The 22,929-nt window shown below is 37.5% G+C and overlaps 1 protein-coding gene across 4 annotated transcripts in view; it reads right to left on the reverse strand.

The window, feature by feature from the left end:
• The window catches only part of LOC127452864 (zinc fingers and homeoboxes protein 2-like), a 34,644-nt gene extending 12,700 nt beyond the window's left edge, over positions 1-21,944 (reverse strand). The window contains exons 1-3 of one of the 4 annotated variants that reach the window (XR_007899320.1): positions 21,560-21,944; positions 17,473-17,559; positions 13,041-13,108 (exon numbers count right to left, since the gene is read on the reverse strand). The gene's annotated coding sequence lies outside the window, so the exon portion shown is untranslated. The other 3 variants (XR_007899321.1, XM_051718671.1, XM_051718672.1) reach the window with 3 other exon arrangements.
• Positions 21,945-22,929: the final 985 nt, after the last annotated feature.

A 22,929-nucleotide genomic window follows, 5' to 3' on the forward strand; every position in this document is an offset into this window, starting at 1 on the left:
AAGTTCCAGGGCTGAGAAAGAATGTTATAAGTAACATTAACACTGTTCTACACTACAGAGAAATACTAAACCGTAATAATGAGCTTTTAAAATATAAATTTTACAAGCGCACGCACGAAGCGAGCCGCAGTGACACCAGCAAAAGCTGTAATGATCCTGAATGTGTCGGAAAAACCAGCAAGGAGACTGTCTGAACATTTTGTTAATTTATAGAGAGAAATGCACATTAGGGTTGTGCCAACAGATGATGATCTCGGGGATCGACGATGGTCAGAGTGATTGCCAATAGCTGATGCCTTTGACTATGTCAAGACGATATTTGGCTCGTTTTCCCATGTATTAAATTATTATTATTATTATTATTATCAAATTAATATTACAAATAATTTGCCCATAGATACACAGACACGTGCTTGAAGAAACACACTTTATTATATTATTAAGAACAGATGACAGAAAAGTCGTCTATGTGCATGTGACGCGCTGATACGAAGGCGTGCAGTCTCATGGAACACCAGCATCTAAAAGGTTCTCACACTTTGTTTCTGTCTTCAGATTTTTTTTTATTTTTTTTTTGCAAGAACAGTATCATCCGAGTGCTGCAAATGACCTCAGACATCTCAGCTCAGGAGGAGTTTTGAGTTCAGTTCACTTTATTTCCACAGAGCAATTTATTGAGACCGGAACTCTGCAGCCTATACATCTGTGATTAAAACATAAAATAATACAAAAACATGTTCACCTCAAACCATTATTTATATTTCAGTGATTATCATCATCATTATAATTATTATTTTTACATTTATAATTGTTTTTATGTCTTCATTTGTGCAAGTAATTTTCCACCTGCATGTTTAGACAGATACTTGCCTGATGGTAAATGGAAAGGTGTGTGATATATATATATATATATATATATATATATATATATATATATATATATATAAAATGTTATTCTTTTATCACTTCTTTATTTGAATTGCTTTTTCATTTCGTTTGGAATGCAATTTGAATTGAGATGTATTCAAGTTCTGTTTTTTAAATAAATACATTTTCAATGGAAAATCACTAAAGCAAGAATATTCACCGATCCCTCAGCCCAGGGGTTGCCGATGTAATTGGATATTGCTATCTATCTATCTATCTATATATATATATATATATATCATGAAGGTGGGAACAAAACAAATTTATTCACACACATGATGTATTTTCCCAGATAACAAAATACCCGACCGGTAGAGAATTCACAGATGAAGTAGGTTCTTTGCCAGAGAGATGTTGACAACTGTTGTAAAACCATCACACATTTTAATTGCAGTTAATCCAGTTTCATTAGAATTTTTTGTTAAAATAAATAAAAAAGTTCTAAAGTTTGAAATCAACGTGTCTTGCTTTATTGTGTAGGCTTAACCCTAACCCTGCTTAATGAAAATTACCCCATAGTACTACCTAGCGTACAACTAGCACTAATACCGCTCGTCGTCGTTTTATGTGGAGTTTTTTCTGTGACCAACCGACCAATCAAAACTTGGTCGACCAAGACTCTTCTCATCGACTAACCTTTGGTCGACTATCAGGGGGCAGCCCTACTTTTAAATGAACCAATTTAAATTGGAAAACAAATATTCTCAGATTGTGTAATCCATATAAAACCACCGAGAGGCACAGTCTTTCCCGTTTGAGCACATTATCCTTTTTGGAAGAAGACACGCTGTGAATTTACCTCAGAAGAAGAGCGTGATCCGATACGGCCTAACACAAAAAGTGTTACACAAAAGTTAATTTTGTGAGTGAAAACTGGAGTCTACAAAATCTATTGTGTGTTTCATGGCCTTATTTCAGTGACTTAAATTACTAACCACATACATGTACATCTCATGTTTGGAGGCTTTTATAATACAACACTGCTGAGAAAGCGATGCAGTTTATTTATTCAAAAAAGACCATTATCAAGTCCAAAAAACTCTAAACAAGTGATCTGAGGGTTTTACTAAACCTAAAAACTACTTACATTTGTAAATGCCACAATAAACCAGAAACATAATTACATAGAATAAGTAACAAGTAATAAGATCCAGCACTGTTTCAGTTGTGCGCATGGTAAATCAAGGCCTGTCAATCTAAGCAATCAGTCCAATCCAAGTTGTAAAACAATGGCCAATTGGTCTTTACACATCGTCCCTTCCCACCATACCCACCCACATACCTGAGATCAGAGATGATCTAATTATCAGTTTAAGAGGTTAATCAAGTTTGCTGTTTGTTAACTATAAATGAACACATTAGTTATGTTGTATTTAATTAATTTAAAGTTGAACAGGTTAGCTTTTTAATTAAATATGCTATAAGTTGAGAATTGTCATTTTCTTCAATCATCTAATTATTAGAACACCTAAAATATGTTGCTTGTAAGTGTTTGCTTCAGCCAGTGGAATGCATGGTACAAGTATGTGTGCGCACATGACCTCTGCCTCATTTTGAGCCAGGAAAAACGCTGTTTGGTGCTGCCGGGTTTTGACTCACAAGCAGTTCTGTAATTAAAACTATACTTAACTGTTAATTAACTGTATGCTTATGATTTCTATGCTGATAAATCCACCACACATGGGGGAAAAAATTGCTTATTTTCACTTATTTTGGCGAGGCAAGTGTCTTATTTTGGGTTTGTTTTTCCAGACCAGATTGCACGTTTCTCTTGCCCGATCTGGCAACATTGCAATTGGTATTTCACCCACCCCTTAGCACAGAGTACTGTCATTTTAAAAAGAACGTTATTAACCGTTCTGTTATTTTGTTCTAACCGATAACCATTTGGAAAGGAAGCTGTGGAACTTCTTAACCGGAATAAAAATAAAAAAATAAAATAAAAAATACAAATGTTTTTGCTCAGAACTAAAAATTACAAAATATTTTAGTCCCTGGCTCTAACAAGCATGTGAACAAACATATGCAAATAAAACATATGGTAGAGAGTGATGCCAAAGGAACACTTAGACAGGAGCACAACAGATATCGATACACCCGTCTGCTTGTGCATGAATTGACATGCTTTTTTTCAGGGGAGGATGTTGCCACGGAGCTGCTGTGAAGGGGCGGAGACAGAGCTCTGTTAATACTGTGCAGCACAGAAGGGGGTGGGGGGTTTGCTGAATTTGGGATCGAGGCAGAATTAATTTAAATCTCATCATCAAACAGGGCTATAGAGTCCTGCATCACTGCACAGAATCTACACTGAGTGCCATTTCATTTTTCACAATACAGACAAAAACTGTTGAGCGTATTGGTATAGCACTTTGCCTGAGACATCAGTTGCCCTGAAACCAATATTATAGACTTTTTGTAATGTGGTATCTATTGAGAATTAGGATAAAAAGTGATCCACAACAGGAATGATGTCTGATACTCATCAATATATTAATCAGATAGTATGGGATCGGAATCTGGATCACAGCAGGTTTTAGCAACAATCTAGAACTGAATAATGTTGTTACATTTAGAGAGAAAAGGTAGCTTCTGTCTAAAGGAGGCCGAATGTGTTTATAGCCCTATTCGGATGGCAATAATTTTACATGGGGATGTGAGGTAATTCCAGCATTTACAGGGGGTAGTCAGTGATTTTATTGCCATCCGAATCCGAAATGTCTTGTGTTTTTCTCCCACCTCCCGCGAGAAAATTCCCGGCCAAATTACCAGCTGTTTTTTTGACAACCACCAAGGTCGTGTGGTTATTTAATTACTGTTCGAATCCACATCTCTCAGTTTATAATCCAAAAGCCATTTTGGAAATCCTTTTTGATCACTGCCAAGTGCTGTACATTTGCGATGCGCGTGGTAACAGCTTTGGTGGTAATGGACAGTTGTGAAAGTTGGAGGATTGTGTAACAGAAATGTTTGAAATAATTCACAATAATAAAATTACGTCGCTGCTCCACCAGAGTGAGTGGGAACTCTAAGTAAAAGGGAAAGAAAAACAAGAGCCAGATCATGTAAACATTTGAAATGGTCCATTATTATGGCAGCAATGTAATACAATTTTAATATATCACATTTTAATGTAGAAACGTTTACTAATACATTTATACATAAGGCTTGCATAACTACTCATTTATACGGGTCGAGTAGTCCCATAAAAGTTGTTATTTTAAAGGTTTAATTTCCACCTCCACTTTTTAAACACTGACAGAAAATTCCAAATGATGTCCGTCATTTTGATAGATAAAACAAAAACAAATTTCACTTTAACTATCTTTACTGTCCTTGATATGTGGGCTTCTATATCTCCTTGTGTGCGCTTAGGAGAGAGCACGGAAGCAGCGCAACTGAGGTGATGCGGGTGACTAAACATGCGTACCCCCATTGACATTTATTTGGCTGCGTTGATAAACAGTCTTGTCCCTACAGTTCCTTGATTCATTTAATTGCTCTTTGCAAGAATTTTGGCTTGCTTCGTATGTGAAAATATACAGTGTAAATGTCCACAGCGCTTTGCAGCACGGTTCCCTCATGCTTTTATTTTCACTTTATTGTAATTCCAAACATATTTAAACACAAATACAGAGGATACAGTTTGTGGATTGATGAATTTTCCATATAACAAGCGCAACTTCAATCATGTGATCGACAAAAAGTCTTGCTCGTCCCTCATGATTTAATTGTCATCTGAACGCATGAGCTTTATTACAGAGGAGCCATGAAAATTTACTTCTACAGATGTCACCCTGAGAAACAATTGCCTCCGAAAAGGGCTTATGTGACAATTAAGTAGTTTTACAGCAAGAGACAGAACTCAGACCAAACTAGTCTTTTGGGTAGGTGTCCAGGTTTTCAATAAAATGGGGTACCTGGGACAAGCATCTAAAAACCTGGACTAATGTGTTGCCATAGAAACAGCCTAACAGCAGGTGGGAGAGATTTCTCCACAGAGAACCATTTAAGGTATATTCCGCAATCCTTTTTTTGGCTAAACTCGCTCATTCTGGGTGAAACCCACACCGATAGATGGATGTGAATATTCTTAATTCTTCCTATTATTACTTGCCGATCAAGTGACAACAGCTTCCTGCTCTATACATGTTAATGCTGTGGATACATTTTCCATGAGTCAAAAGCGAGTGCATTATTTATACGTACATCAGTTGGAATCTTTATTTGCATCTGCAGGAGAATAATCTAGTCACTATAACACAGGGAAAACCTTGCTTAGTAACAAGTTTTGGCTATGTAACCAGAGACAGAGGGCATGACATGCCTGCTAAAGCCATCTGTGATGGCCACATCCAGTGTCTTCAAAAGAAACCAAATCCCTGCTGCTAGCCGCAAACTTCTATGGCTGCTTTCCCAGAGAGTTATGGAATACCCATGGAAGGGGTCACATTAAAAATCAAGAGATCGGGGGCATCATTGAGCACCGTTTCTATGAGCCTCAGATGAAATACTTTTAAATAAAAATGCTAAGCTGGAAACACCAGTTGGTTTGACAGGATTTGACACTAAGTTCATTGGTAAATGTTATCATTAAACATAGGCCAAAATCCGAAAGGTTTTAATTCCATAGGCACACTTTTGATCTGATAACTTGATTATATTTATGCAACACTAACTTGAGCCAGTTCAGACATTAACGGCAAGAATCTTCTTTCTAAGCTTCCACACTTTGCCTGATATACAACTGTAGACAAAGTTCAAACACAAAAAATAAATCTTTAGACGGACGCTTTTCTAAACTCAGCCTCTAGCATGCTTAACAACTGCTTTGTTCATTGGAAATTAGACTCATACCATTACAGTAATCACTGCTGTCATCCATCTGTGAGTTTGAGTCACAGCGCACGAGGCCTGAATCATTCAGATCCCACAAAGGTCTTATGCTCTACAATAATCCACACCAACATTAACTCAACCATTTTAAGGATGAGAAGAAAACTGGGAGGCAGAACACTGATTATGAGTTAACTTCATTTTATTTTTGTTTATACCTTTCCCAGTTGACCTAATGTTTTACAATATGCTAATGACCAAAAAAGAAACAAATTAATCTAAATTGTCTTGTCACGCAAAGATAACTGCATGAGCTCTTCTGTGAGCACATCTAAAACAACAGCCTGTCTGTCTGTATTCACTTGCAAGTCCTTTGTATATTTATTATCTAACCTTCAGACAAGTGTTGGTAGCTTTTAAAATTGTATTATAAGTAGGTCCGGGTAATTAAACAATATCGATATCGGGGGAAAGAAATTATTCGATATTGATGATAAATTTGAGTAATTTTCTATATTTACCTTATGTTCTACATCTAGATGATCGGATCAGGGGCGTGTCACTCAAAATGCGAGCAGCTCGATGGGACACGGGCAAAAACACAGGCAACATGTATATATATACACTATGTAATATATACACAGTGCATTCATAAAATACACATCAATTAATGACAAAGCAAAAACCAGATAACTTTGCAAATTTATTAAAAAGAAAAAGCTGAAATAAGTATTCAGACCCTTAACTCAGTACTTAGTTGAAGCACCTTTGGCAGAGTTTGCAGCCTCAAGTCTTTTTGGGTATGATGCGACAAGCTTTACACACCTGGATTTGGGGATTTTCTGCCATTCTTCTCTGCAGATCCTCTCAAACTCAGTCATCCCTCTCAAGCTCGGATAGCCATTTTCAGGTCTCTCCAAAGATGTTTGACTGAGTTGAAGCCCGGGATTTGGCTGGGCCATTCAAGGAAATTCACAGAGTTGTCCCTAAGCCACTCTTGAGTTGTCTTGGCTGTGTGCTTGGGGTCATTGTCCTGTTGGAACTTGAACCTTCAGCCCAGTCTGAGGTCCTGAGTGCTCTGGATCAGATTTTTATTAAGGATATACCTGTATTTTGCTGCGTTCAGCTTTTTCAACCCTGACCAGTCCCCGCCGCTGAAAAACACCCCCACAGCATGATGCTACCTTGCTTCACCATTGGGATGGTACTGCGCAGGAGATGAGCAGTGCCTGGTTTTCTCCAGAAATAATGCTTGGATTTGAGGCCAAACAGTTCAATCTTCGTTTCATCAGACCAAAGAATCTAGTTTCTCACAGTCCGAGAGTCCTTTAGGTGCTTTTTTGCAAATTCCAAGTGGGTTTTCAAGTGTCTTGCACTGAGGAGAATCTTCCGTCTGGCCACTTTGCTATAAAGCCCAGATTGGTGGAGTGTAGCAGTGAGGTTGTCCTTCTGCAAGTTTCTCCCATATCCATACATATCTCTGGAGCTCAGCCAGAGTGACCATCGGATTCTTGGTCAACTCTCTTACCAAGGCTCTTCACCCAGATTGCTTAATCTGGCTGGACGGCCAGCTCTAGGAAGAGTCCAGGTTGTTCCAAACTTCTTCCATTTAAGAATTATGGAGGCCACTGCACTCTTGGGAACCTTCAACGCAGATGAAATTTTTTTGCAGCCTTCCCCTAGATATGTACCTCAACACAATCCTGTCTTTGAGCTCTGCAGGCAGTTCCTTTGACCTCATGGCTTGGTTTTTGCTCTGATATGCATTTTCAGCTGTGAGACCTTATATAGACAGGTGTGTGCCTTTCCAAATCATGTCCAATCAATTGAATTTTCCACAGGTGGACTCCAATAAAAGTGCAGAAAAATCTCAAAGATGATCCAGAGAAATGGGATGCACCTGAGCTAAACTTCAAGTGTCATCGCAAAGGGACTGAATACTTAATTAAAAAGCATTTAGCTTTTTTAATTAAAAGCATTTAGCATTAGGCTGCAACATAACAAAATGTGGAAGAAAAATGAAGGGGTCTGAATACTTTATGAATGCACTGTGTGTGTGTGTGTGTATATTATACACACACACACACACACACACACACACACACACACACACACACACACACACACACAGAGTACTGTGCAAAAGACTTATGCACATAAGATGTTTCACAAAAACATTTGTCTTAAGATGGTTATTTATATATATTACTTTAGTGTGTCAATAGGAAATATACATTTTATACTCCCAAACATTCCTTTTGCAAATAGAAGAACAGGGAGCCCTGCAACAGATGACATGGCCCTCACAGTACGCCCATGAGTTGAGGATGGGAGCGGGCAGTAAATGAAAAGGCTAAAAATCCGATGTGGATATCTTTTTTCATTTTTTTAATTAAGGAATGCAAAAAAAACAATGATAAATTATTTTATTTTACATTTATTTGATAACAATAAACAGCAAATGTAACAAAAATGTGCACACAGCACATGCATCAAATTATTAAATATTTCGAGCAGGTTATGCAGGTAGTCAACAGCACTTTAGAAGAATGGTACAGCAAAGCGTGGACAACCTGGATCATCAAAAAAAATTAAACTCGGACTAGAAAATGGTCAATTTAGAGTTAAGAAATCAACCTCAGACAAATCACATGGGCATCAAGTCAGGCGTCATTTGATAACAGCAATAACAGAAAATAAAATGTTCTTTGTGCACACTTTTGAATGGCTTTTACCCAATGTGTAGGTTTATTAAATAACCACCTGATCGCAGTTATTTGATCAAACCGCAGTTATTTGATATAATTGGGCATTCTTATTCCAATCACATTTTAAGCAAATATATTGTATAAATGCCATGAACAGCGTTCATGTGTTTGTCATTTAGTTCACTCCGAGTCCAAGTGTTCTCGAGGCCCTGAGCTTTTTTTTTTTTTTCTTTCCCAAGTTGAGAAATTTCCAAGAGTGTATTTAGATTGTGATTCATTTCGGAGCTGGCTGTTTTGAAAAAGTTTTGAGGAAAGTTTCTACTCTGACTTTTTGTTAATTTTTAAAAGTGCACAAAGTGTTAACTGTCCATTCTCTGCTGGTAAACTTGAACAGAGAGAAGTGCTGCCATTAAATGTTCAAAAATAAGTCTAAAACTAGAAAACAGCACGTTATTTGTCGTTTGAGGCCCTGAATCAGAGTATACTGAGCCACGGATGTCAACCAGCTCTTGTCCAGAGCGCTTGAACTGTTTCTTAGGCGCTCTGATGTGCACGCTGTCAGCAGAGCAAAGCGCTCCGGCTTCTAGGGTTGCGCAGTATACTGGTACTAACGAAATATCGCGATACCAAAAAATTTCAAACAGTACGATATCATCTTGTTGTTCATTTCGGTAACATATTAAAGTATGCTGCCATTAGCAAAATGTAATGTAATGTAATTAGGGCTGAAACGATTAGTCAAAGTTATCGACAACGATAATAATTTTCATTGTCGAATAGTCGTTTGATCTCATTTAACGTAACATGAGATCACATTAAACTAATGATGATGCGCAAGAGCAGCAATGCAGTTCGCACCTGAGTGAGGAGAGGAAGAATTACACAGCTCACAGTCCAGACGCACTCTAAACTTTCCAGACAGCTTCAGGTGCTGTAGATCACAAAGTATGAGGGAATTATAATGGAAAAATAAGTAAATACAGAAGCACTCTCGTTGTGGAATAAGTGAAGCTGGAGCTGCCGCTCCGCTGAAGCAAAACTTGCGTGTCGAGCGTCTCTAAAGGAAACACCCCTGCATTACATCTTATTATAGCTTTAATAAAGTTCAAATAATACAGGAGCAGATCACGTAAATAACTACAAACTCCGAAACTCACATTTCTCTGTACGGTCAGTGCCTCTTCTATGAGTTGCACGAATGTCCCAATCTAAGAGGGAGAGACTGAAACTGCATCTGGCTGAGGCACACTGTCGCGGGTATGCTTGTTCTTCGAGTGCACATGCTTAATGCAGCTAGATTATAACGTGATGGCTCGCGACTTATTGAATCATAATTAGGGATGAACCCATCTGATACCTGGATCGGTATCGGCTCCGATACTGACATTTAAATGGATCGGGTATTGGTCCGACGAGCCCGATCCAAATCCGATACTGTGTGTTAGTCATGTTCGTTATTGTCAAGCTCAAGAAATGTCATAAAAGAACCATTAAAACAATTAATGTAGTGAGTCATATGACTCATGCATTTTTTTCAAAACCACTTGAAGATGTGCAATAGCTCTGTGAATCACAAAAGGCTGTGTTTAATAAGTAAATATATAAGATGCACGCGCAGCTCCAGCACATCAGTGAATGGCGCTGCTCTGTTTACATACACACGCAAGTCTATTTTTAGCCTTCACAGCGGTGCGCAATATTTGCGTGCTACTCACGAACAACATCTCAGATATAGATGCTCAATAGTTCGGTTCACTTATAATATGCATTTAGAATGGCACTGGAGGTGCTTTTTTACCAGAATTTAAATAAGAAGCGAATTAAACTGTGAACTTGCTTACAAACATACACATATAGGACTTCCTGGAGATCTCAGAATGTCAAAATAAAAGCATGAGGGTTTAAAAAGTTAAAGGTGTCATGGAGAGACTCACGGAGGCAGAGATATGAACTCAACAGCAGGGTTTATTGAACAGATGATTGAAACAGTAATGTAAACATTGTGAGTAAATCCAGTTGAACAGAGTAGCAAACAGCAGGTGAGTAATATCCAGACAGGGTATAGATACGATGAACAGATAACTCACAACAGTCTTATGATACTTGCAGGCAATAACGAAGACAGGTATGTTTGACATAGTAGAAAGCTCTGGAGTCTCAGAGATACTATCGATGAACAGTCAAAGAAAAGCAGGGTATATATGCAGCCCTTGATTAGCCACTAATGATAGGCAGGTGCGTGTAATCAGAACTCAGTGGAGAGTGAGCACTGTGACAGCAGTAAGGAAGAGAGAGAGACCGGTGGATCCGTGACAAAAGGTGCATGATTGAAATATATTACTGTATATTACTATTAATAATATTATTATTATTAATATTATTATTATTATCATCATCATCATTTGTTTACAAATTATAATATTTAAGTTGAATGGGTTCCAAAAAAATAACTTTGTGAATGAAAAGTGAACTGATTTCTTACAACTAATTGAACAAAAATGAGACCTGAATCCTTTAAAGTACAGATACAAGTTGAAAACTTTTTGCAATTCTATACTGGAATTCCTGTTAATTTTTCTTCTACATTATCCATTATACTAGTTAACAATAAAGTTTTTTTTAAGCTATACATTTATATTGAAATAATGTGTAGTTAGAGGTTTGTGTTTCTTTACATATTAAAGAGTACACCCAATTAGTTCCACACAATAATGTAAAGATATTCTAAACTGAGATCGGTATCGGCCGATACTGAGATCTCCGATATCGGAAGAGAAAAAGTGGTATCGGTGCATCCCTAATCATAATGTGTCACTGTGCATTTCTTATAAAGAAAAGTGGCAATATGCAGTTTTATTAATAAGAGACAGTTTGTTTTTTTGCGAGTTAAAGATGGATTGAAGTGAACAAAATGGTGAAAGGGTAATCTTTGCCCCATTATACACTGCAACAAAGTTTTTGATTTGTTTTGGCTTGTTTTCCCATATAAATATCTAAAACTCCTTTAAAACAATGTACATTTTCTTTAGCAGCTATACTGCAGAAGAAAAAATTGTTATCTGAGAATGTTGAATATAATATTTAAAATACAATTATTTTAAAATATCTAAAATTCCTTTAAAAAAAAAAAAAATGCATTCACCGAGAAGCATATAAGATATTTAGACTTTGTTTTAGAGAAAAGATCTTGAATAGAAGTATATTTTTCTTTATCGCACTCGCAGAAGTATAACCAAGTGAAAAAATACACTTATATTTAAGATACATTCTTTTAATGTAAGAGAATGTATCTTATTTTAAGGATTTTTAGACAAACAGAAATCAAGACAAAAACACTTGATAACAATAGGATTTTTTGCAGTGAATTTCTTTACTGAATTAAACTTAAGTTTGTTTTTTTCTTCCTTTAATTCAGTGAATGTCATTTAGAGGTATTTTTAAAAGATGATTTTGTCCTCTTTATTGTTAGTATGCACGTTTAATACAAACTTTTAAGTCGGGGCACAAGCTGAATAATCGGTTAAGAGCTAATGATTAATCGTTGCAATAATCGCAGAATAGTTGAATAATCGTTCTAATAATCATTAGATTAATCCATTTTCAAAATAATAGTTAGTTGCAGCCCTACATGTAATGTGAGTGTTTGAGATGAAATCAAAGACCATTTGAAAATAATAATAATAAAATGTCCCAATATGGCCAAGTGTGATCATTAAACAGCAGAAGGATGTCATTTAATGAAATAATATACATTCACATGCACGCCACAGAACGAATGAGATGCTCCGTCCTGCTCTGTCATCTCCTTCACAGACACACGCAAGCAGGCATGCACACAAATGCAACACACACTACTAATGCTTTATTTTCATGCAGTGTGTCCAATAGTATCCATCTGCAGAGCCACAGAGTAGTGTTTAATCAGCTGTGAACTCTCAAATGACAGTTTTCACCGTTGCAGCTCAGAGATTTAATTTCATGAGTCGCAGGAAGCTTGATATAACAGGAAGCCTTCACAAACAGGAAGAACAAAGGTCTTTCAAAATAAAAGTCCCGCTGAAATAAGAGCTCTATTCAACTAGATGTGTGAAACTGAAGTCATTACGACAGAAAAATATTACTACTGTATAAACGTGTAATATTCAAAGTAGCCGCAATAATACTCATAATAACAATAATATTAAATGGTTATTTTATTTAATATTATTATCTGTAAGCAATACCACAAAAGCAAGTGTTATATCAGCATGTTGTGATTCAGCCATGGCAGCCTTTTGCCTCAGGTAATCAGATTGTTTTCATTTAATGTTGTCATTAATAATGTAAAGCTCTGGGGGTCACGTGACACCATGCAAGAAGCAGATGTGTGAGCGACGAGCTCTGCGCACTTTGCTAAATTTTTAATTATTTTCATGTTATAATCTGGTGATATTCGATACACCCAGTTACACATTTGCTCTTTGAGATAAAACATGGCAAAGAAGTCAAAATCATCAGGCTCTGGAGACATTAAAAGACACTTACGTGTTCAGGATGAAAGCCCCGACAGGCCTTCTCCGTGGCGGGAGAAGAGATCTAGTGTCAGTTGTCCAACATATCGGTGATGATGACGAAGGTTCTTGCTGACTTTGAGGATCTTGCTGTAATACGTCGATCGATTACGGCGATGGAAATCAAATTCTCTGAGTTAGTTACGAGAGTGTCAGTTGCTGAGAAACGAATCGATTTTTTGGAATCTTCGGAGAGGGAATTATCCACTAATCCGCCTGCGACCAAAGTTGATCTGGAACGTATTCTTGAAAAGCTTGAAGATCTTGAGAATAGAAGCTGCAGGTATAACGTCACAATTGTTGGAATTCCTGAGCATGAGGAGGGCAGAGATATGGTGAAATTCCTAGACGAGCTCTTCCCAAATCTGCACGACATAACAGGCCACAAGCTGGAAATCGAGCGAGCTCAGAGAGTCCCTGCTCAGAGATCTGCTGAGGGAGACAGGCCCCGATTGATTCTGGCCAAATTTCTGAGGTCATCCGATAAAGATTTCGTGTTGTGCCAGGCGAGGATCAAAGCAAAGCTTTTTATATTTGAGAACAGAAACGAAGGACGGTCACAAAATATTTACATGTCCCAATCAGGCAATGTCTTTTATAGAATCAATGGGTGAGTAAACCATTAGATGTTTCTCATGTGAGTGGGTCGACTCGCTGTACTTACTCTGGCTTTTGAGGAAGCTGGGCGTCATTCTGGTTTTTTGCGTTGGCTCCTCCTAGCGGCTGGAGTTCGTTTTGTGAATAACACTTTCCTTAAAGGAGCTTTTGCATTGACGAAAGATTAATTTTGCATGGAAGTTCCCGGCCAGTTTGAGAGTAGACACTACGGATGACCGCAAAATATCTACATGCTCACACAAAGGATGTCTTTTATAATGTTGATAGATTAAGTCATGGTATATACTTTTATGCGGCCTCCGAGTGAACTGACTTGACTACCCGGGGAACCGGGATGTCGGTTTTGTTCTTTTTGTGTTGGCTCTGCCTAGCGGCTGGAGCTTGTTCCGTTTGCGGGACACTGGAATGACAAATTTGTGAGGCAAAATTGTGCAATACGATGGCAAAGTTGTAGTGGGGCTCGTGGGCGTTCATGGACCTTTTGAGTTTAGAGGGATTGTCGCCGGTTGGCGCTCTCGTGCGTGGGGTTAAAGCGCACGTTTTTCTTTTTTCTGTTTGTTTTGTTCAGGGGGAAGTTCGGGGTTTGACTGTTTCACTAATGGGGAATATGGTCTGTATAATTTTGTTTTTGACACACAGTTTTTTTTTTTTTTTATATCAATATGTCAGTTATTAATATGAGTGTACTATCTCTCTTCACATGGATTGTAAATGGGTTGAGGCACCCCATAAAAAGAAGGAAGGTTATTACTTTCCTTAAACGTAAGAAATATAATATAGTGTTTCTTCAAGAAATGCATCTTTCCCCGCAGGAAGTAGAAAAATTAGGGAAGATATGGGGTGGACATGTTTTCTTTAGTGCTGGCTCAAGTAAGAGCAAGAGAGTCATTATATTGATTAATAAACATCTACAATTCAAATGTCTCAAACAGATTGAAGATAAATTAGGAAGAGTAATTATTGTTTTAGCTGAAATTCAGGGGCAAAGATTGATTTTGGCTAATATTTACGCACCTAATGCTGATGATCAGGGCTTTTTTATAGATCCTGAAGGGATGTTGCAAGCCGCTGGCACCCCTCATGATATAATATTGGGAGGAGACTTTAATCTTTTGATGGATCCAGTCCTTGATCACAGTGATGCAAAAGTGTGTAAGCCCCCTAGAGCAACAGTGACGCTTCACAGGATGTGTAAAAATCTTGGTCTTACAGATATTTGGAGACTTTTGAACCCATCTGGTAGGGACTACACATTTTTTTCATCAGTCCATAAGATTTATTCTAGAATAGATTTGCTTTTTTTTATATCCAAGTACCTCATTTCATCTGTTGTTGATTGCTCAATTGGAAACATTTTAGTTTCAGATCACACCCTGGTGAGTTTAGAGGTGGTGCCACATACGGAGAAAAAGAAATCATATAGTTGGCACCCTAATGTGTCCCTATTGCAAAATCCTGAATTCCAACAAATGTTAAAGACTGAAATCAATGTTTATATGGAGACCAACTGGTCCTCAGTATCCACTGTGGGCGTGGCTTGGGAGGCACTTAAGGTGGTTCTTAGGGGCCGGATCATACAGTATGCCTCATTCACCAAAAAAATCCAAAGCACAAGAACTTGTGGAGTTGGAAGGAAATATAAAAAATGCCGAAGCAGAGCTGAAACGCCATTTGTCATCCGATGGCCTCAGAGAATTGACTCGACTGAAATACAGATATAATACTACTTTGTCACGGAAAGTGGAGTTTTGGCTATTCAGGGCAAGACAGTCATACTTTGAGTCAGGGGACAAAGCAGGAAAACTTTTGGCTAGATATATAAAGCAGAGAGAGTCTTTTTCTACCATTCCCTCAGTGAAATCTGCTGGTGGTGAAATATTTACCTCGGCCATTGATATTAATAATGCTTTTAAAGAATTCTACTTTGATCTCTATAGTTCCATGTCTTCGTCTACTGATGAAGATATTAGAAACTTTGTGGAACCATTAGATCTCCCTAAACTGACGACTGAGTAAAAAAATTCTCTTGATTCTGAGATAACCTTGGAGGAGCTTGGCGAGGTTATTAAGGCCTTACCTACAGGCAAGGCTCCGGGGCCTGACGGCTTTGCCGCTGAGTTTTTCAAATCTTATGCTACAGAACTGGCTCCACTTTTGCTAGAAGTTTATACTGAATCATTAAAGAATGGAAAGCTTCCACCAACCATGACACAAGCCCGGATCTGTCTGATTCTTAAAAAGGACAAAGATCCAAGCAAGGGTAAAAGTTACCGTCCAATTTCCCTGATATTGGATATTGATTCAGTATGTGTGTGTTCTGCTATTTATATTTAATGGTTGAATCAATAAAAAAAGTTAATCGCAAAAAATAAATAATGTAAAGCTCTGTTCTGCATCTTTTGTTTTTCTTTTTTTTACCAAAAATAATATATATTATTATTGTTGAAATATTATTATTGGCTCTATATTGTTGAAAATTGTTATATTTTCATTTGATTAAAGCTGTACAGTATGTATTTGATTAAACACAATTTGATCATAACATTTAATTAAAACATTTAACATGGAATCCAGAAAAATTTAAAAAAGGCATAATTTGTATCTATAAGGCTTTATGTAGTTCTTTTTGTCAAGTAATTTTCTGTGTAATTTCATCAAAATCTGAGTATCGAGTTAGTATTGATACTGAGGTACCAGGGCTGGTATCGTACCGAAGCCAAAATTTGGGTATCGGAGCAACCCTACCGGCTTCACTTTAAACGATAGTGTAATGGTAAATGTTCCTGGTTTACACACATAGTGACAGAGGAGATGCACACTTTATTTCTGTGGACTGATGTAATGAGAAAATAATCTCTCAAAGGTTTTGCTTCATGACAAATAAGGTCCCGTGGGTTTAATCAGAGCATTACAATAACGTGTGATAGAGAAGAAATTAGGACAGAAATACTTTACTATTGTATAATATAATACTGTATAATATACCATATCAAAATTATATTTGATTTTTAATAAAAATATATAATACAAAATGTATGAGTTCAAAAACAACAGTGTAAATGTAAAATTTACCAAAACTAAAGTTGACCAAAAAGAGTGACATATTAAGTAATTAGAAATATTTTGCTATTTAAAACACTATTTTTCATGTCATTCATAAGTTCTTAAAGCCTTAAAAGGAAATCATATATCCCTATTTTATTATTTGATTTATATATTTGAAGTTAAATATGTAAAAATGACTTCTTTTGGTGTATGAAGCACACATGCAGAAAAAAGTACACCTTTAGAAATATGACATTTTATATGACAATTAATCGTGAAAGCCCTGAAAGAGACAATTAATCATCATAATCGCAGTTATTTGTGACAATTAATCATCATCCAAGTTTCATAATTGTGACAGCCCTACCAATTTGGAAAACTAAATTTTTACCAGGGTTGCGGTAACGGAAGTGGTCGGGAAGAAAATCACTGCAGGCAGAGAGCAGGTGAACAGAGTAAAATTCGTCGGGATCGTTCGGGTGCGGGATAGAAACTTGCGGGAACAGGAAGGAAAAAAACAGTACAGCGCAGACCTCTAACTGGTATCTTGACATCTTGTTTATTTTTGTATCAATATGGTATCGAAGTACCGGTACTTTTGACATCACTATCCATGACTTTTTAAGATTTAACTCATTACCATTACTTTGCCAGGCCTGGAAAATGAAAATCAACATTTTAAAATTCCCTGATATTTACCACGACTGTTGGAACCCTGTTGAGAAAGCTGGACTGGCTCGACTCCATTCCACTGAACGGTTCACATAAATCTTTTTAAATCAGAGGCCCACCTGTCAGAGATGGTCTCCTTCGTCTCCAGAGTAATATTTGTGGTGATGTCCAGGTCCTGTGTGGCAACTTTTCTTTTGCTGCTTCACCTAAGAAAATAAGAATTGTTGGATTGTTACTATCTTGGAAGTTCATCTAAATGCCTTTAAATCATTTCTAATGAGGGCTAAGAGTCACCATTTCAAAAATAATGAACTTCTCATAATTAGGAGCAGACTGAGTGATGTTCCTCATAACAGACAATGTTGACAACACTTAAGACGCCCTCATTTCCTTTTCTTTAAGGTTCAAAGAGAAACTGCTAACAAGCCAGCAACAAACTGACCCATACTGAACGTTACAGGTCAGTGGCCTGATAAGACTGGTTATAAGTTTCAACTCAATGTCTTTAGGCCTAAATCAGTCTGTCATGTCCTTGATGGAACAACAACAAAATGTACCTTCTACTTCTACAGCCTTCAAAATTAAGTTTGGGCTGCTTGAATTAAAAAAATTAATCTGCATGCAAATAAAATCAACGTTAACACTCCAAGCTTCTCTATGATTTTTATGAGTTATCCTGCTCCTCAGTATTATTGTCTGTGCAGTATTGCAGCCTCTAACGCCTCCAAAAAGCTGGGTCACGGCTGCAAAAGTAGGGCAGAATATTGGCAACAGAGACTGCTCAACAGAGAGTGACTGCAAAAAGTTGGAAACATTCCTCCTCTTAGAAAACAACCTCTCAAACTGATGTTTTTCTTTTCTAGATTTCTTTAAGGTGGCTAAAATCAAACGAAATCAGGTAACAGACTTATTGATCCAAATCTACAACACTGAGGCACATCTATGCAAGATCCCAGCTGCTTTCACTGCCACTTAAACTTATTCAGAAACTCAGCCAAGTCTATCATGCCCAAAGATATCTTAAGATCAGTTGCGAGTATGATCATAAGATGTATGATAATATGAATATGATCCTGCATAGTTATGCACCATGACTTCTTGCACTCACATTATGCAGGAGTCTAGTTTAGTTAGAAAAGACAGAGGCTAGGACAGTATACCACTTTGAACTAAAAACGAGTGGCACACTTCAGTTGGCACACTTCCTGTTCCAGGACATAAACACAGAAGGAAATTAATAGCTTTAGTAGTGATGACTAATAAATAACCTGGCACTGGTGTGAGGTCAGAATCCATCACAAAGAGGCTCTGCTTTCAGTGGAGTCATGACTACCACCGACAGAGAAAACACAGCATGCATGGGAGCCCAGCCCACGGCTGTGACATCAGCAACTGTCAGCTTAGTCACCGACAGCACGAGCTATGAGGCAGAGGCAGCAGCAACCACCTCCTCAAAGACGTCAGCTTCTCATGAACACAGGCAGCCATTTTGAATCCAGCCAGTCACCTGGCATTAACCACATTTTGTGCCAGAGCTAGTCAAGCAGAGTTGAGGACTTGAAATTTACTTGTCAATTTTGTGTCATTACTTCATAACAGTTAGCCCAATGGTGGATCTATGAATAAACCTTTGTAATGGGAGTTTTTGTACTACGAACCACAATTCAAAGGTGCACGCTATGGGTTGCTAAGTAGCCTGCATTTTGCCAGGTTTAGCAAGAATGTTTAGTTGTTTGACGATGGCATGAATCCAGAATAAACTTCACTGTATTTGTATCCAAATGCCCACCAATGAGCACAATGGAATAAAACTCCTTCAAATGCATAAAAAAAAAAACCTAATTCCTTATGGTATGTACAGCTTTTCTAAAGCTCAGTAAAGCCCATTTAATAAACATTATAATGAATTGTGGTTCTGCTTGACCATTAGGCAAGTAAACTTATTTAGGATTGGGGAATTAAACCTGAGCAATTTCAGTGCTTTAGACTGGCACAACCAATTCAGTTTTCTCTCCTTTGGCTATAAGCTGTAACCAAACAAACAGAAAAAAAATCAATTACATTGTGTGCACATGATACGATGGGAGCATGTGGATAAGATCTTACACAAAGTAACTGTATTTTTCTCTGAGCAGGCTAATATGAGATTCTAGAGGAGGAGAAACATGATCAGCTAAATAGAACTATTTAAAGGGATAGTTTAAACAAAAATGAAAATTGTCATCATTTACTCACCCTAATGTTGTTCCAAACCTGTACAACTTTATTTCTTGAGATGTTAGGCAGAATTACAGCCCCAGTCAACATTCACTTTAGTTGTATGGAAGAAATAAAATGCAATGAAAGCAAATGGTGACTGAGACTAAGATATTGCCTAACATCTAATTTTGCATTCCATGCAAGCAAGAATGTCATTTGAGTTTTCCACATGAGGGTGAATAAATGATAACAGAACTTTCATTTTCAGGTGAACTATCCCTTTAAGGAATTATGGAATGCAAAATATAGTTTGATCTCATTATGTTTTTAGGAGGCCCATATAAGTTGCTGCATGAACTAAAAATAGCGATGCCCTTGTCCCTTGGATACAACTTTATTCAAACTCTGAAAAAGAAAACCCTGTGCTTCTGCAAAAGCACTAAAGGTTTTCCAATCACCCATCAACGCTCGTGGAAATATTCTGAAACTGATTTGCCAGTAACTACCTGGGGAAAATAAGGAAAGCAACGTTGGACAAAATCATAGCCTACTTTGTGACAGCATTTGGTGATTGAGGAATGACGGAGAATAACATCTTAAAAGAATGTTCCGGCTTCAATTCAAGTTAAGCTCAACCGACAGCATTTGTGACAGTTTTAATAACCACAAAAATAACTAACACATCCCTTGTTTATTTCAAAAAATAAATAAAAATATCACGGTTACAGTGAAGCACTTACAATGGAAGTCAATGGGGCCAATCCATAAACATTGTACACTTTAACATGATTTAAGCGTGATAAAATCTATTACTAACCTTATTTGAGCAACGTTACATCCAATATTACGACTTTGTTGTCAATAAGACGACACAAAACCAGTAAACCCTATAATCACACTAAAATAATATTAACACCTCAAATGTTTATGTCTTGTGGCTAAACTTTTGAAACAGATGTATTTGAATGTTTATGGACTGGCTCCATTCACTTCCACTGCAAGTCCATTAACCTAGATTTGTGTTTGTTCTTAACAGTCGAAATCATTTTTGTGCCACAAATGTTGTCGATTGAGCTTATCTTGTAGTGAACCTGGCACATTCCTTTAAAAAGCAGACTGACACATCTGAAGTGCACGCCGTTAGTTTGACAACACCTGAGGTGTCTTGAGAAAATTACCTCTCCGCCGGGTATGAACGAGATGTTGGTGGTTCACAATACTATAACCGCATATGAAAAAAACATTTACCAACTCAAATCGATAAATCGTATGACTTAAATGAATTTCTTTTTTATATTGCACGATATGGAGTCAAGTCCTAAAGCCTGATATCAGTTTCTAATAGTGCGGATGCGGCAATTTAGGAAACTATCACAGATGTGAACACTGCTGCAATGTGGCTGGCGGTTGAAGCGTGTGCCATGCAGTATGCTCGTGAAGGCGTCACCACTGCCTACATCATACCACACCAACCCGAAATCAAAGTAGTTGCGTGCCATGCTCACTTCATGCAAGTACATGAATTAATCATTCATTGTTAGGATTATGAGCGTTATGTACACAGGAAAATATGGGTTAACTGAAGTCCAATAAAAAAAATTACTTGGACCGACGTAACGCCATGTCGACATTGGTAGCCATATTTAGCTGTTTTTTTCGACATCAGATAAGTAGACATGTTCTCGCGCCCATTCCCCCTTAACTTTAACGATTCAATGAAACTTTCCGCGAGCCACACCAAATCACAGCATTGGAAACATTAAACCCGAGGTTTTCGTGTCAGGTCATTGCGGTTTTTCAGGTGCTCACTTTCTACAAAATGGCTTGGACAAACAAACTTCAGTCGTTCAGCATAAAAACAAAAACAGAAAAAACAATTCACATCAGAAGCACTTTACAGCATGTTTCAGTCGGCTACTTACGGTGTGTATTAAAAACGAGCCTGTAACTTTGAGGGTTGTTTGCTAATTTTCCAACCAATAACATTTTTAATTCAGACATTCTTACCTGCCTACAATCAACTGAAAAGGCAGTGATGCGAGGTTATTGACAGCAAGGCTCCAAAATACGTGTACTTTTCCACGTGTGCAGCCAAAAGAAGCGTACGATTGTACAGATTCTAACCGAATCCTAAGGACAACAGCCGAAAAAAAATTGGCGATCATAGGGGGATCTACGCCAAAACCCACATGATCAACTACGTCAGCAGACGTATTTGCATACGATACAAGACGCAGTTCCATCCTGATTTGGGACTGAATTCTTGTAAGTAAAACGTTTGGAAATTGCCGACGGTGAGCTGTGGCTTCGAGTGCGAGAGCAGTAGCTCACTTCGCCCCGTGCTTCCTTCTTTGAGATGATAAAACCACTGTTGTTTTGACGTCCCCTGCGTTAGTTTGGATCATAGGTCATTGAATATTAAGCACTATGTGGAAGACCAGTGGCTAAACCGCTTCCTCCCCCTCCCATCCTCTCATCGTTCCCTCCCACATTTTGCATGTAGCCCTGCTACGGTTGTGCATCAAAACAAACAGACCACTCTTAAAATGAAACATTTTAACTGTAAGTGGAAAGGGGGCAGAAACTCGTGCAAAAACATTAAGTTTTTATTGACATCTACTTTTATGTTCCTAGTAGAGCAACACGTTTTGTTACTAAACACAGTTTGTGACTTTTAGCTATAGGGATACAAGACAGGTGCTCACACAAAAAAAGAGTAATAGACTGTTTCTTGGCACAAGTTTCTGTTATTTATTTTGAATATGCCAGAGGCATGACTGTCCCTTTGAAACCTGCGCTTGCAGCAGTGATGATTACTACTGCAGAATTTAATGAATTATTCATTAATCAGGACCGATCCGCCAGTGTTGGATATATTTACATACAAATCAGCAGCTAATAAATTATTAATGACCATTCTCTTGATCTTTGTCTTTTGTCCTTCATTTTAACTTATATGTACATGTTTAATTCTTCATTTAAGGTAACACACCTGCACATATGGTTGTTGTTAATGTATTTAACGCCATCTACAGGACATGTAATGTAACGCTTAATTTGATAACGATTTGTTGGTCCTTCCTGCCAACAGAATGACAGGCTGTCTGCAGGTTTAAGTAAGTCAAATTTGTCATGGAGAGCTCAGATGTGGTATTTGTTGAAATGAATTTCACATTGTAGTTTTGTATGAAGCTTTTGTTCTGTGGATCATTCTTAAATGGATAGTTCACCCAAAAATGAGAATTCTCTCATCATTTACTCACCCTTATGCCATCCCAGATGTGTGCGACTTTCTTTCTTCTGCAGAACACAAATTAAGATATAAAAATAATTTTTTTAGAAGAATATCTCAGCTCTGTAGCTCCATACGATGCAAG

The sequence above is a fragment of the Myxocyprinus asiaticus genome, chromosome 15 (assembly GCF_019703515.2).
Source record: "Myxocyprinus asiaticus isolate MX2 ecotype Aquarium Trade chromosome 15, UBuf_Myxa_2, whole genome shotgun sequence".
NCBI lineage: Eukaryota > Metazoa > Chordata > Actinopteri > Cypriniformes > Catostomidae > Myxocyprinus > Myxocyprinus asiaticus.